At 44.3% G+C, this 12,709-nt stretch overlaps 1 long non-coding RNA gene across 4 annotated transcripts in view; it reads right to left on the bottom strand.

Moving 5' to 3' along the window:
• Positions 1-12,709, bottom strand: part of LOC147370872 (uncharacterized) — a 38,980-nt gene that overhangs the window by 16,437 nt on the left and 9,834 nt on the right. The window contains exons 3-4 of one of the 4 annotated variants that reach the window (XR_015165521.1): positions 7,439-7,504; positions 619-1,232 (exon numbers count right to left, since the gene is read on the bottom strand). The exons of 2 other annotated variants lie outside the window; for them this stretch is intronic. This is a non-coding gene — a long non-coding RNA (uncharacterized LOC147370872). Of the gene's footprint in view, positions 1-618; positions 1,233-7,438; positions 7,505-12,709 lie in introns of those variants that run through there. One more of the 4 variants, XR_015165522.1, reaches the window with a different exon arrangement.

The following is a 12,709-nucleotide window of genomic DNA, read 5'->3' as shown; positions in this document are numbered from 1 at the left end:
ATTTCAAACTGCCATTTCACTGCCGACTTTTCAGAAAAGCATCACCCTGCGAAGAAGTTGCTCTTGAATGCAAACCTTGTGACTGCCAGGATCATCCAGGGTTCTGTCTTACCTTGTTCTCTCTTTGGAATTGGGTGTATTAGTCAGTTGAGGTGCATTAATTCTCCACGTGACCTCAGATGGAACACAAGCAGCATTAACAAATTACCAGTGATGGAGAGGCAAATGGAGCAAGGACAAATATTCAAACAGTCCTGTCTCTCTGGGCCGCTACCTCGTCTTGTCCAAAATTCACAGAAATATTAATCCTCCTGGAATGCTTAGCAATGCATATACAGTAACATTCCCAAGGAAGCTAATAATTATCTCTTGTTAGCAAGATCAACTTACTGCAGTCTTTCACTGCAGGGACAGAAAAATATTGTGACTTGCCATGCTAAGTGAAACACGATGACAGGGTAGATTAGGACATTTAAACTAACAGTAATAAAGACACACAGCTCTGGCTCCCCTCTATATAGAACTGATAAAATTTACTGAAAATAGACACGGTGGTAAAAGGAGAATGTGTTGTGAATAGTTGGTTGAAACACAAAGAGACAAACTTTCCTCCGTTGCTTTTGTTGTTACAGCTAATATTTATTAGGCACCCACCATGCATGGTACGACTCTTATCAGGGACAAGGATAATAATAAATTACTACCTGTCAGCCACGTGCACAGTAACTTCATTATGTGACTAGGCAGCACTCTTATTAAGTCTTTGGAATCTATTAAAAGTCTCATTTTGAAACAATGAACCACGAGGAACAAATTTATGAATTGTGGATCCCTGGTATTAACCCAAAGATTCAGCCTTGGGGAAAGAAAAAAAAAATTCCTAAGGGGGAAAAAAAATTAATTTCTGCCAAGGAAAATCTAAGAACATACGTTAGCTGGCCCTACCAGATGCCTCTGGCTGTGCTGTAACAGAGATGAGGCAAATATCTAATTTCACAGGAAAAAATTTATAGAGTAGTCTTGGAATCAGATGGAGTCCAAAACCCTTCCCTGCCAGGTTCGCAGTCAAAGGGCGTAATAAACAGCCATACCTCACACATCTGAGATGCCCCTCTGATCTCTGGCTCTGATTGGGATCCTGCTGTCACCTCCACTGATGTATCCAGGCAGAACTCGTCCTGTATATTCACTAGTTTAATTCGCTCAGTGAGTGTGGTAGATCATCTGCAAAACTGTCACAATAAATCCTCATATCACTGCACGCACATTCCTTTATAATGTCACTTTGAACCGCTTCCTGTCTATTTGATTAAGGTGGGGTCTATTCCTCCTTGCCTTAAACGTAGGAAAGCTTTGTAACTTGCTTTGACCAAAGGAATACAGTGGAAGTGATGTTTTGGTGACTCCTGAGCCTAAGTCTTAAAGGGCCTTGCAGTTTCTGCTTTCACCTTCTTAAAACACAGGGTGTCACCAGGTAAGGAAGCCCCACCTAGCCATCTTGAAGATGAGAACTTTGAGTATGCAGTCAACAACCAGTACCAATTGTCAGATGTGTGAGTGAGGTCATCTTGAACCATCTAGTTCCAGTGCTGTGGAGTGAATAAGGTTATGTCCCTCCAAATTCACAGGTTGAAGCCCTAATCCCCAGTGTGATGGTATTTGCAGGTGGGACCTTTGAAAAGTAATTAGGTCATGAGGGTGGAGCCCTCATGAATGGTTTTAGTACTGTTATAAGAGGGCTTCCCCTGTGGCACAGTGGTAAAGAATCTGCCTGCCAATGCAGGAGATACAATAGATGCATGTTCAATCCCTGGATAGGGAAGATCCCTTGGAGTAGGAAATGGCAAACTGCTCCAGTATTCTTGCCTGGAAAATCCCATGGACAGAGGAACCTGGCAGGCTATAGTCCATGGGGCCCAAAGAGTGTGACATGACTGAACACTCATTCATCCCTTATAAGAAGAGACATGGGAGAGATGGTCTCTGTCTCAATCGTGAGAGAACACAGGGATATGACATCCCCTACAAACCAGGAAGAGAGGTCTCACCAGGAACTGAATCAGCTGGCCCCTTGGTCCTCAGTTTCCCAGTGGTTGTGTAAGCCACAAAGTCTATGATATTTTTGTTACAGCAGCCTGAACCTAGTCATGCTGCCAGGTGACAGAAGCTGCCTCAGTGACTCCAGAAGAGATGGAGCAGAAGAACCAGCTAGTTGAGGCCAGCATGCACTGCTGACCCTCAGAGTCCTGAACAAATAAAATAGGTACAATTTTAAGCCACTCAGTTGTGAAATAGTTTGCTAGACAACAGTAGGTCACCAGACCATGAACCACGTCTTTAACATTTCGTGCATTGTTCTAAAAGAGCAGTTCCGCTCTGACTCCTCATACAGAACAGTAGCTTCCAGAACTGTATTAACTTGGAAGCAAAGGAATTTCTTCTCATTTCTTCCCCATCATCTCCTACAGCAATTCACACTGAGACTGAACGTTCAACCTTCCTTTGCCGAGGGAATAATACAAGTTGAAGGCTCAGAAATGCTTGTTCAGTGGTTCAGTGATAGTTTGTTTACAGTGAAGTGGGTTGAAAGGCAGCCTCGGGCATTCAGCTCTCTCTAGGTGAGGCGTTGCCAGCCCTGCCAAGACGCTGCGGCCTGAGGAGGAGGGTGTCAGGGACAGGGACCCTAGGATAGTGGGTTAGTCAGGGCTCTTCAAAGAAACAGACCATGCATAACTGTATTTATATCTATATGGGGGGTGGGGTGGCAAGAGAGAGAATTTGTCTTAAGGAATTCACTCACATGATCATGGAGGCTCAGCCAGTCCTAAATTTTTAGGGTGGGCTGGAAGGCTAGAGATCTGGGAGGATTTCAGCTGGAGTCCAAAGGTGGTCTGCTGGCAGAATACCCTCTTCTTCCAGAGAGATCAGTCTTTTTCTATTAAGGCTTCAACTGATCAGATGGAGGATAATCTGTTTTACTAGAAATCTCCTGATCTATGTGTTAATCTCATCTGGAAAAACAACTTCACAGAAACATCTACAATAACGTTGGATCAAATATCTGGGTACCGTGGCCTAACCAAGTTGACACACAAAATTAACCATCACAGATGGTGTTAGGAATTGAACTGCATCTCCCCAGAAAAGATACACTGAAGTCCTAACCCCCAATCCTGAGGAATGAGATATTATTTGGAACAGGGGCTTGACAGAGGTAATTTAGTTCAAATAGGTCATTGAGGTGCGCCTTGATCCAATATAACTGATGTCCTTGTATAAAGGGAAATTTGGACAGATGGTCAGATATGCACAGAGGAAAGATCACGTGAGGACACCCAGGAAAAAGATGTCACATGACTGAGGTGATGCATTTATAAGGCAAGAGAGGCCAAGGAGTGCTGGCAAAGGTCAGGAGATATAAGAGGTGAGAGGAAGGAGTTTGCCCTGCAGCCATCACAGAGAGCATGGCTCTGCCAACACCCTGATGTTGGACTCCAGCCTTCAGAACTGTGAGACAATACATTTCTATTTTAAGCCATCTAGCTTTGGGTACTTTGTTATGGAAGTCCCAAAAGATTAATACTGATGGATAACTGGGAACCTTGCTTCCAGATCTGAGAGACCTCAAGCACGTCTGGGGCAGGCAGGAGGCTGAGCAAAACCTTAAAACAGTCCCTTCTTCGTGAGCTCGTGTCTCTTCCCCATGGACCTTTGACAAGCTTTGGGGGATAGAGGGGCTTCCCCAGTTACTCGGCGGTAAACAATCTGCCAGCAATGCAGGAAAGGAGACATGGGTTCAATCCCTGGGTCAGGAAGATCCCTTGGAGGAGGGTATGGCAACCCACTCCAGTATTATCACCTAGAGAATCCCATGGACAGAGGAGCCTGGTGGGCTACCATCCATAGGATCACAAAGATTCAGACATGACTGAAGCGACTGAGCACACACGAGGGAGACAGAGACCTAAAAGGAGGCTGGAAAGATTCTACTTTCCCCCCAAAAGGCAAAAACGTTCCCTTGATTTCTGGATCACCAACTGGAATGGTAATATGGGGGTCCTTGGCTGTGAGTTGGGAGGCATAGGGTGCCTGGCCATCTGTGGAGGGAAATAAGCAATGATGCTAGCTCCCCGTCTGTGTGACCACTCACCCTTTGGTGACGAGCAATCCAGTAGAAGTCACATTGAGTTCCCCAGATGGGCAACCATGGGGACAAGGGACCAGACAAGCCTGGGTGAGTCCCAGCTCTGCCAATCGCCAGTTAATGATAGCAATAATGGCTGTCATTTTCTTGAATGCTAAGCACTTTAGGTACATATCTCACTGACACATTCTAACAGCTTATTTAACAGATGAGAGGCTGGAGTTCAGAGAGGTTAATAAACCTTTCCAAAATCACACAGCCAGCTAACAATCTAATACAGGCAATCTGACTCCCAAACCCCAGAATCCAAATTGTTAACCACCATACTCCCTCAAAAACATACCATGGCCCAGATTAAATCTCTGTACTGAGCCTACCAGCAGGTCAGAAGCATGCACTCTGTTAGATGTTTTTAAAGGTACAAAAAAAAAAAAAAGCAAGATAGGGCCTTGGCCTCGAGGTGTTAAAGGTCTAGTGACAGAACACCCATTTGGGAGGACTTGTGACTGGCTTGTGCCCCCTTCTTCGGGAGTATGGAAAGTTTAAGTTCACCCACAGGGAAAGCTCTAGCTACTAGGAGCATCACCATTTTTAATGAGTTGGCATTTGGCCTGCTATACACATCAGCGGGTGAATGTGTCTTATTAGAAGAGTTCTGTGGGCATTGAGAGAGAGTTGGCAACTCGAGGAAGTTGGATCATTGTTTAAAATTCTAGGCAGCAAGTCCAAATTGTAGCTCATCACTACCCTAGGCAAATCACTGATTAATTTAGACTTTATTTCCCCTTGTCTTTTGTCTTTTTTCACATTGGTGCTGCCTACCTGACTTGCAGGAATGGGCGGGGGTGAGGGCTGGTCAGATAAAAGCACCGTCACATTTGCCAACCAAAGGCTGTGCGCCTTCACCAAGTTATTAAGACAGTACATCAAGAAATGGCTTCAACATTAATCACAAAGGAGAAATCATGAAACCCGTATCCTGGAAACGGAACAGCCTTGGAATATAAAGGAAGGGCAACGCCCTGGTATTAGCTGTCCACTGCCTCCAGGCTCCTGCCCGTCCAGAGCAAACAGTGGGCCCCGGGCAGCCATTGAGTTCAGAGTGTGTTCAGAGGGCAGTGGAGGGAAGGGCTCTCATATAGGGTGGGCCCTCATGCTGGGAACTCCAGGACCCGGTGGCTTCACACAGTGGTGGCAAAGAGGGCGGGGAGCTATGGCTAAGAGGAGCTCACCTTCAAGATGTGATGGAAGGAGGGGGTGAGACACCTGTCTGCAGAGGCTTGTTCCTGGAGGGCCACTGGGGTGGGAGGCATGGGCAGAGCAATATTGTGTGAACGTGTATGTATGTGCTCACTCGGTCGCTCAGCCATGTTCAACTCCTTTCGACCCGCCAGGCTCCTCTGTCCATGGGACTTTATAGGCAAGAATACTAGAGTTGGTTGCCATTTCCTCCTCCAGGGGATCTTTCTGACCCAGAGATCGAACCTACGTCTCCTGTGTCTCCTGCATTGGCAGGCGTGTTCTTTATCACTCCACCACCTGGGAGCAATCTCAGGCAAGATTCAGATCAATGTAGGTTGCCGGAGGAGGACCCTGATAACTGTATTTGTTTCTTATGACCACTGTAACAAAGTACCAAAAACTAAAACCTGAGTGGTTTGAAACAACGGAAAATTCTTGTCTCAGGCTTCTGGAGGCTGCTGGTGGTGGTGGTTTAGTTGCTAAGTCGTGTCTGACTCTTGGGACCCCATGGATGGTAGCCTGCCAGGTTCCTCCATCCATGGGATTCTCCAGGTAAGAATACTGGAGTGGGTTGCCATTTCCTTCTCCAGGGGATCTTCCCAACTCAGGAATCGAACCCAGATCTCTTGCTCTGCAGGCAAATTCTTTACCAACTGAGCTATGAGAGAAGCCTATTCTGGAAGCTAGAAATCCTAAACCAAGATGTTGGCAATGTTGGTTCCTTCTGAGAGTTTGCAGGGTCAATCTGTTCCAAGCCTCTTTCCTGGCTCCTAGTGACTGCAGGCAATCCTTACTGTTCCTCAGCTTATAGAGGCATCGCTCCAACCTCTGCCTCTAACTTCACATGGCCTTCTCCTTTTGTGGCTCTGAGTCTAAATTTCCCTCTTTTAAGGACACCAGTCATAACAGATGAGGGCCTGCCCTTAATAATGAACTCATTTTAACTTGATTACATCTGCACAGACCCTATTCCCAAAGAGGGTCACATTCACAAATACTGGGGAGTTAGAGCTTCAAAATATCTTTTGGGAGGATACAGTTCAAATCAATGAAGACCCTAATGAAGTTCCCCACACTGGACTGTGAATAGTTGAAGGACATACACTATCTCATTGATTTCATAGCCCCAGTGCCTAGGACCTCCCAGCAAATAGCTAATGTCTGAAAAGTGCTGAAGGAGCGAATCAGCATTAATCTTTGCTTGATCTGTATGATATGGGTAATCTGGCCCAAATTCTGAGTGTAAAAGCCTGGCTCCATTACATTCTACCTGGATGGTCTTTGGCATGTCTCTCAGTTCCTCTAAGTCTCGATTTTCTCCTTTCTAAAATGAGTGTAACATGCAAGAAAGTGGTAAGAAGCCAAGACATAGAGTATATGAAACAGCTGGTACATTGTAAGTGTTCAGTAAATAGGAGACACTATTTTTAGAGGAAATCCAAAACTTAGCCCTACATGCTACCCTCTAGTTCACATTTCTTTACAATACATTCATTCCATTATAGCAATTCTTCAAGATATTTAAAAAGCCCAATATACAGACTAATCTAACTGTAACTTTCAGGATGCTTTGAAAATTTAAAAAAAAAAAAAAAAACACTTTCAGAAATTGGATTGGCAGAAACTCCATTCAAAAGGGACAATGGGGACTTCCCTCATGGTCCAGTGGCTAAGACTTTGAGCTTCCAATGCAGGGGGCCTGGGTTCGACTCCTAATGGGGAACTAAGATCCCACATGCTACGACTAAGACCTAAATAAATAAATATTAAAAAATAAAGTGACTATTTAAAAAAAAAAAAAAAGCATCATGGAAGGTGTTTATTAGCTCACATAATGCCCTACCATTCTGGCTTCAGGCAAGGCTTGATCCAGACTGCAAATAATGCTATCAGGGATCTCCTGTTTCTCCAACTGGCCCTCATCCTGTGGGTACCAGAGCCTCAGACTGAAACCCTCAGAACCTAACCCTCAGGGAAAGACACAGCTTTCCTGATGGCAGCATCAGAAAAGATCCAAAGAAGATCCCAATTTTCTTGACTTAGATCACGTACCTGTCCAAACCAGTCATTATGGCCAAAGGCGTGGGGTACCCGGACTGGGCAGCTGAAGTGGATTCCCTACAGAAAAGGAGGTTCTGTTATAGAAAGAGGTGCTGGAAAGATTTAAATAAGAAATGTCCCTGATCCTTATAGCCCTTAGAACAGAACATTTTAAATGAGGGTAAAAGCCATCAGGCTTCTGGAAAAGGACCCAGCGTAGTTTTTGAAAAAAAAAAAAAAAAAAAACAGAAACCATAGCTTATATATAATAACTTGCAGCTTCAATATAGAAATACTGCCTTTGAGATTTCCCTGGTGATCCAGTTAGAAGTCAGTGCTTCCATTGCAGAGGGGATGGGTTCAATCTCTGATCAGGGAACTAAGATACCACACACCTCATGATGAGACAAAAACAAAAACTTTTTAATAAAATCAAGCATTATCATTTAGGGATTTGAAGATGATTAAAAGTTGCATATATGTTAGTTGATCCTAAGAACTCAATCCCAAAATATAAAATAATAAAATAAAAATACTGCCTTTGTAGTCCTCATAGCACATCAGTTACTGCTGGGGATGAGGAGGGCTGCTGAGAGTGGCATAGCCTGGGAGGGTCTATCAACACATCAGCTATTAGCACTGGATGTCCCTGCAAGGGAGACAGGACCGCGGGCAGGTGAGGCAACTCCAGTTGATATACTCAGGTCCCCCCAGGATGAGGATGGAGTAAGAGGATATTCTGTGGCAGGCGTGCCGGTGCACCCAAACAGCCATCAGGACAATCTGTCCAAATCCACTTAAGTTTGCCTGACAATTTTTTTTTTAAGCTTGTTAATTTTATACTAGACTTTGCTTTATGAAAAATACCCCATAACTCAGGTTTAATTTCCCTTGGGGAGACAAATTTGAAATAACCATCAAACGTTTTTCTCCTCTTTTTGCTGCTCTAAGCAAAGTGGAAAATATTTTCCCCTGAGGGACGATAGTCTGGTCACTCATTCAATAATCATTTAAATGTTATTTGCTTTTTTCTTTTCTTTTTTTTTTCACTTCTCAGCAGTGTTTGCATACAGCCCTCCCCATTTTATATTCCTACTGATACATTCTTTTTAATGAATAAGACAGACAGGATATCCATGTTTAGGGCTTTGTTGAGAAAGTCAACTTAATGGCCAGGGTAGATGCAGATAAGTCACTGATGAAATTTACTAGGATTTGTCCAGTTTAGCAATTTATCCATAAATTGACATTTTATCTTTCATTCTCATTTCACCATCACACAATCGCACTGGCCTCATTTTATAGATAAGGAAACTGAGGCCCAGAGAGTTGAATTAACTTGTAAAGGTGCCACACACCGTGTGTGTGTGGAGGGGGGTGGGTGCCAGGGGGTGTGCCTGAACCCTCATTCATGTCCAAATCTTTGCAACCCCATGGACTGTAACCTTCCAGGCTCCTCTGTCCATGGAATTTTCCAGTCAAAAATACTGAAGCAGATTGCCATTTCCTTCTCCAGGGGATTTTCCCAACCCAGAGATCAAACCCACGTTTCTTTTGTCTCCTGCCTTGCCAGCTATGCTCAGGTACCAACTGAGCCACCAAGGAAGCCCTCACCCACAGGCTTGAATGCAAATAATATTAGCTGACATTTACTGTTCTAAACAGTTGCATGCAGTGTCTCATTTAAAGTGCTCAAAAAAATTGTGAGGCAGGATAGAGTTATCATCTCCATTTGGCAGATAAAGAAATTGAGGCTTAGAAGATTTAAATACATTGGTAAGATTGAAACCCAGCTCCATCTCTCTACAAAGATGCACCTAAATGCAGAACTTTTCCAAGATCTCAGTTGACTGTGAAAGCTTCAGATTAGGGAGAAGTAGAAGCAATGGGTGTGCCTAGAGCCAGAGCGGGAGTGGTCAGATTTACCCCCACGCTCCAAGGAGAAGCCTTCGCCTGCCAGCCAGCTCTGTGGATGAACTATTTCCAGAACTTGCTAGTCAGAAGTGCTGAGGCAGCCTGGATGGAGGCCCAAACCCTGAGATGAAGTTGCCCATGACAAAGCAACAGAGTGAGCTGCTGCCTGCTGGCCTCAATCGCTGAAAATGTGGGGACCCCCATGTCCACCAAGATGCTGTAGACAGAAAGAAATGCCTGGTCAGCAGAGAAGTCCCAGTGAGTCCAACCACCCGCTGCAGCCAACAATTGCAGTACGTGCCCATCTTCCCATATGGGGTGTGGACCACACGGATATGGGGGAGGTTGCTGGAACACACTGATTCCTTTACCAGCTATTAAGGGCAGCCTTAGCATCTCTCATCAGCCCTGAGCATTCTCCTCTGGGCTCCTCTACATGACAAAGCTCCCACTTACAAGTTAATCAAAATCCTGACCATGAATAGGAAAGGAAAAAAATACTCCATTAATTAAACTCTCAAAAGATGCCAATAGTAACAGTCTGCAGATACTTTCTTGCTGTACTAATCCTTTGGGGAGACCAGACACCAGCAAGCAGTGTAAGAGTCACAGGTGCTGTGATTAGGCTTGAGAGCATGTAGCTGTGACAAGCGGAATAGGGAAGATTTTTAATCTTCCTGAAATCCCAAGCTTTGAAGGTAATTAAATAATTAATGAGAAGCAAAGCTTTCCCTGCTTCCCCAAGACAGATTAAACTTCCCAAGTATCTTCCCTGTATAATAGTTTCTCTAAAAAGGCTGGAGAATATAAGAAAACAGGTATCTTAAGTCATTCAACAATTACTTATTGAGCAACTACTATGTGCCAAGTATTCTGAAAGGTGCTAGAGACGCAGTGGGAAGGTAGGTAACATCTCTGTCCTCATGATGCTTACATTCTAGAGTAAGGGGCTGTGGGGAATGTATTAACAGGTGGGTTGAGGGCACTGTAGAAAAGAGAGCAAGGAGATGAATGGAAAGTGAATGGAGGGAGATGAGGTTGGAAGAGGTGGGCAGGGACAAGTGATCGAGAATCTTCTAAGGACATAGTAAGATGTTTGGCTATTATTCTAAGTGATTAGGAAGACTTGGGGGTATTTCAGCAAGAGGTCATACAATCTGGGCTTTCCTGGTGGCTCAGACGGTAAAGAATCTGCCTGCAATGGGGGAGACCTGGGTTCAACCCCTGGGTCAGGAAGATCCCCTGGAGAAGAGAATGGCTACCCACTCCAGTATTCTTGCCTGGAGAATTCTATGGACAGAGGAGGAGTCTGGTGGGCTACATTTCATGGGGTCACAAAGAGTCGGACACGACTGAGAGACTTTCACTTTTATACAATCTGATTGCAATTTCTCAGTTAACCCTGCCTGATAGGTGAAGAATGGTTATGGGGATGAGTGGCAGGGGTCAAGGGAACAAAAATATTCAGTAGGACCAGCAGTCCATGTTAGAGCATATTGCCTCTGATAGAGCCAATTTTTGATTGACTTGACTACACAACCTGTTGGTATTTTCAGAATGAATTTTCTCTGTGGTTTGACAGAGTTCCATCATTTCAGTTAAGACTTTCTAGGGTCTTTTATAAGCTGATCTACACTTTTATCTTTCTAGTGACTAAGGAGGTGAGGCTTTTGAGACGTGCTTATGACATGAGAATGCAGCCTTCGTGAATGGGATTAGTGCCTTAAAAGCGGGGGGGTTCAGAGAGATTTCCGCCCTCCCTTCCACCACATGGTGAGAAGGACCCAACTTACACAGAATTAGGACCCATATCAGCCATGCTGGCACCATGATCTTAGGTGATGATCCTAGTCTCCAGACATGTGAAAAATAAACATTGTTTACGAACTACCTGGTCTATGGCATTTTGCTAGAGCAGCCTGAATGCACCAAGACAGGGACTAAGTCTGTTTGTTTGACTTTTCGCCCACCCATGCTCTTATATTCATAAAAGAACAGAGGTATAAGAGGTGGCTTAATATAAGAAATACTGAAATTTCATTTGTCATCTGCCTGGATAAGAAGTTTTCACTTATTTTTTGTTTCAGTCTCTCTTCTTCCACAGAATAAGGACTTCTACACATAGATTGATATCCCCAGGATAAAAGCCGAATCTTCTAAAACTAGGATCTCACAGGGCATAGAGATGGTGCTTGTTGCTGAAGGGAAGTAAATCTAGATTCACTTTTGGCTGGAAGGGAGCAGGCCAGAAATTCAGAGTTGTAGGTCCCTGGCCAGGGCAGATGTGCTAGAACATGAACCATAAAGCTCCATCACCTATCTTGGCAGATAGAAAATTGGGATTTGGGAGGAAAGTTGCATCAGGCACTCAGACCAAATAAATACTCTACTAACTGCGGAACTCCCATACACTCTGTATTCCAGCTAGCAGACTGGAAAGGATGCTCAGCACTGGACCCCTGGAGCCACTTGGAGCACTTGATGACAATTCCATGCCACCATTCACTTTCTGTATTGCTGTTTCTTCTTCTTCATGGTTGTTCTTCTGCCCAGTGACACTGGTTATGCCAACGGGGATTGACTTGAATACATTCTGTTGGTACCAAGATTGTAAGATGACAATAGAAGAAAGAATGGGAACACAGATTCTTTAGTGGCTTCAAATCCTGACTCAGCCACTTGCCAGTTATGTAGGTTTGGGCAAGACTGAATTTCTCTATGCCTCAGTTTCCCCATCTGTAAAATGGGGATAAAGTCTGGCTGGAGATTAGATGAGCTCAAGTATATAGCAAGCAGGCACTAAATGTTTGTTGTTGTTACTGTGGTTATTACACTGACAAAACTGAGTTAAATGGGATGTAATCTCAGGACTTTCCTGCTGGTCCAATGACTGAGACGCCACACTCCCAATGCAGGGGGCCCAATTTCTATCCCTTACCAGGAAACTAGATCCCACATGCCACAACTAAGACTTGGCACAAATAAATAAATTTTTTAGAGAAGATATAATCTTTCATTCAGTTCAGTCAGTCATGTCTGACTCTCTGCCACCCCATGGATTGCAGTACACCAGGCTTCTCTGTCCATCACCAGCTCCTGGAGTTTGCTTAAACTCATGTCCATTGAGTCGGTGATACCATCCAACCATTTTATTCCCTGTCGTCCCCTTCTTCTCCCGCCTTCAATCTTTTCCAGTATCAGGGTCTTTTCAAATGAGTCAGTTCTTCACATCACGTGGCCAAAGTATTGGAGTTTCAGCTTCAGCATCAGTCCTTCCAATGAATATTCAGGACTGATTTCCTTTAGGATTGACTGGTTTCGTCTCCTTGCTATCCAAGGGACTCTCAAGAGTCTTCTCCAACACCACAG

The sequence above is a fragment of the Bos grunniens genome, chromosome 6 (assembly GCF_055505025.1).
Source record: "Bos grunniens cultivar Pamir isolate PY7600 chromosome 6, Bosgru_T2T1.0, whole genome shotgun sequence".
NCBI classification, from domain to species: Eukaryota; Metazoa; Chordata; class Mammalia; order Artiodactyla; family Bovidae; genus Bos; species Bos grunniens.
Note: the sequence above shows the minus strand (reverse complement) of the source record. Positions and strands in the feature narration are given on the sequence as shown.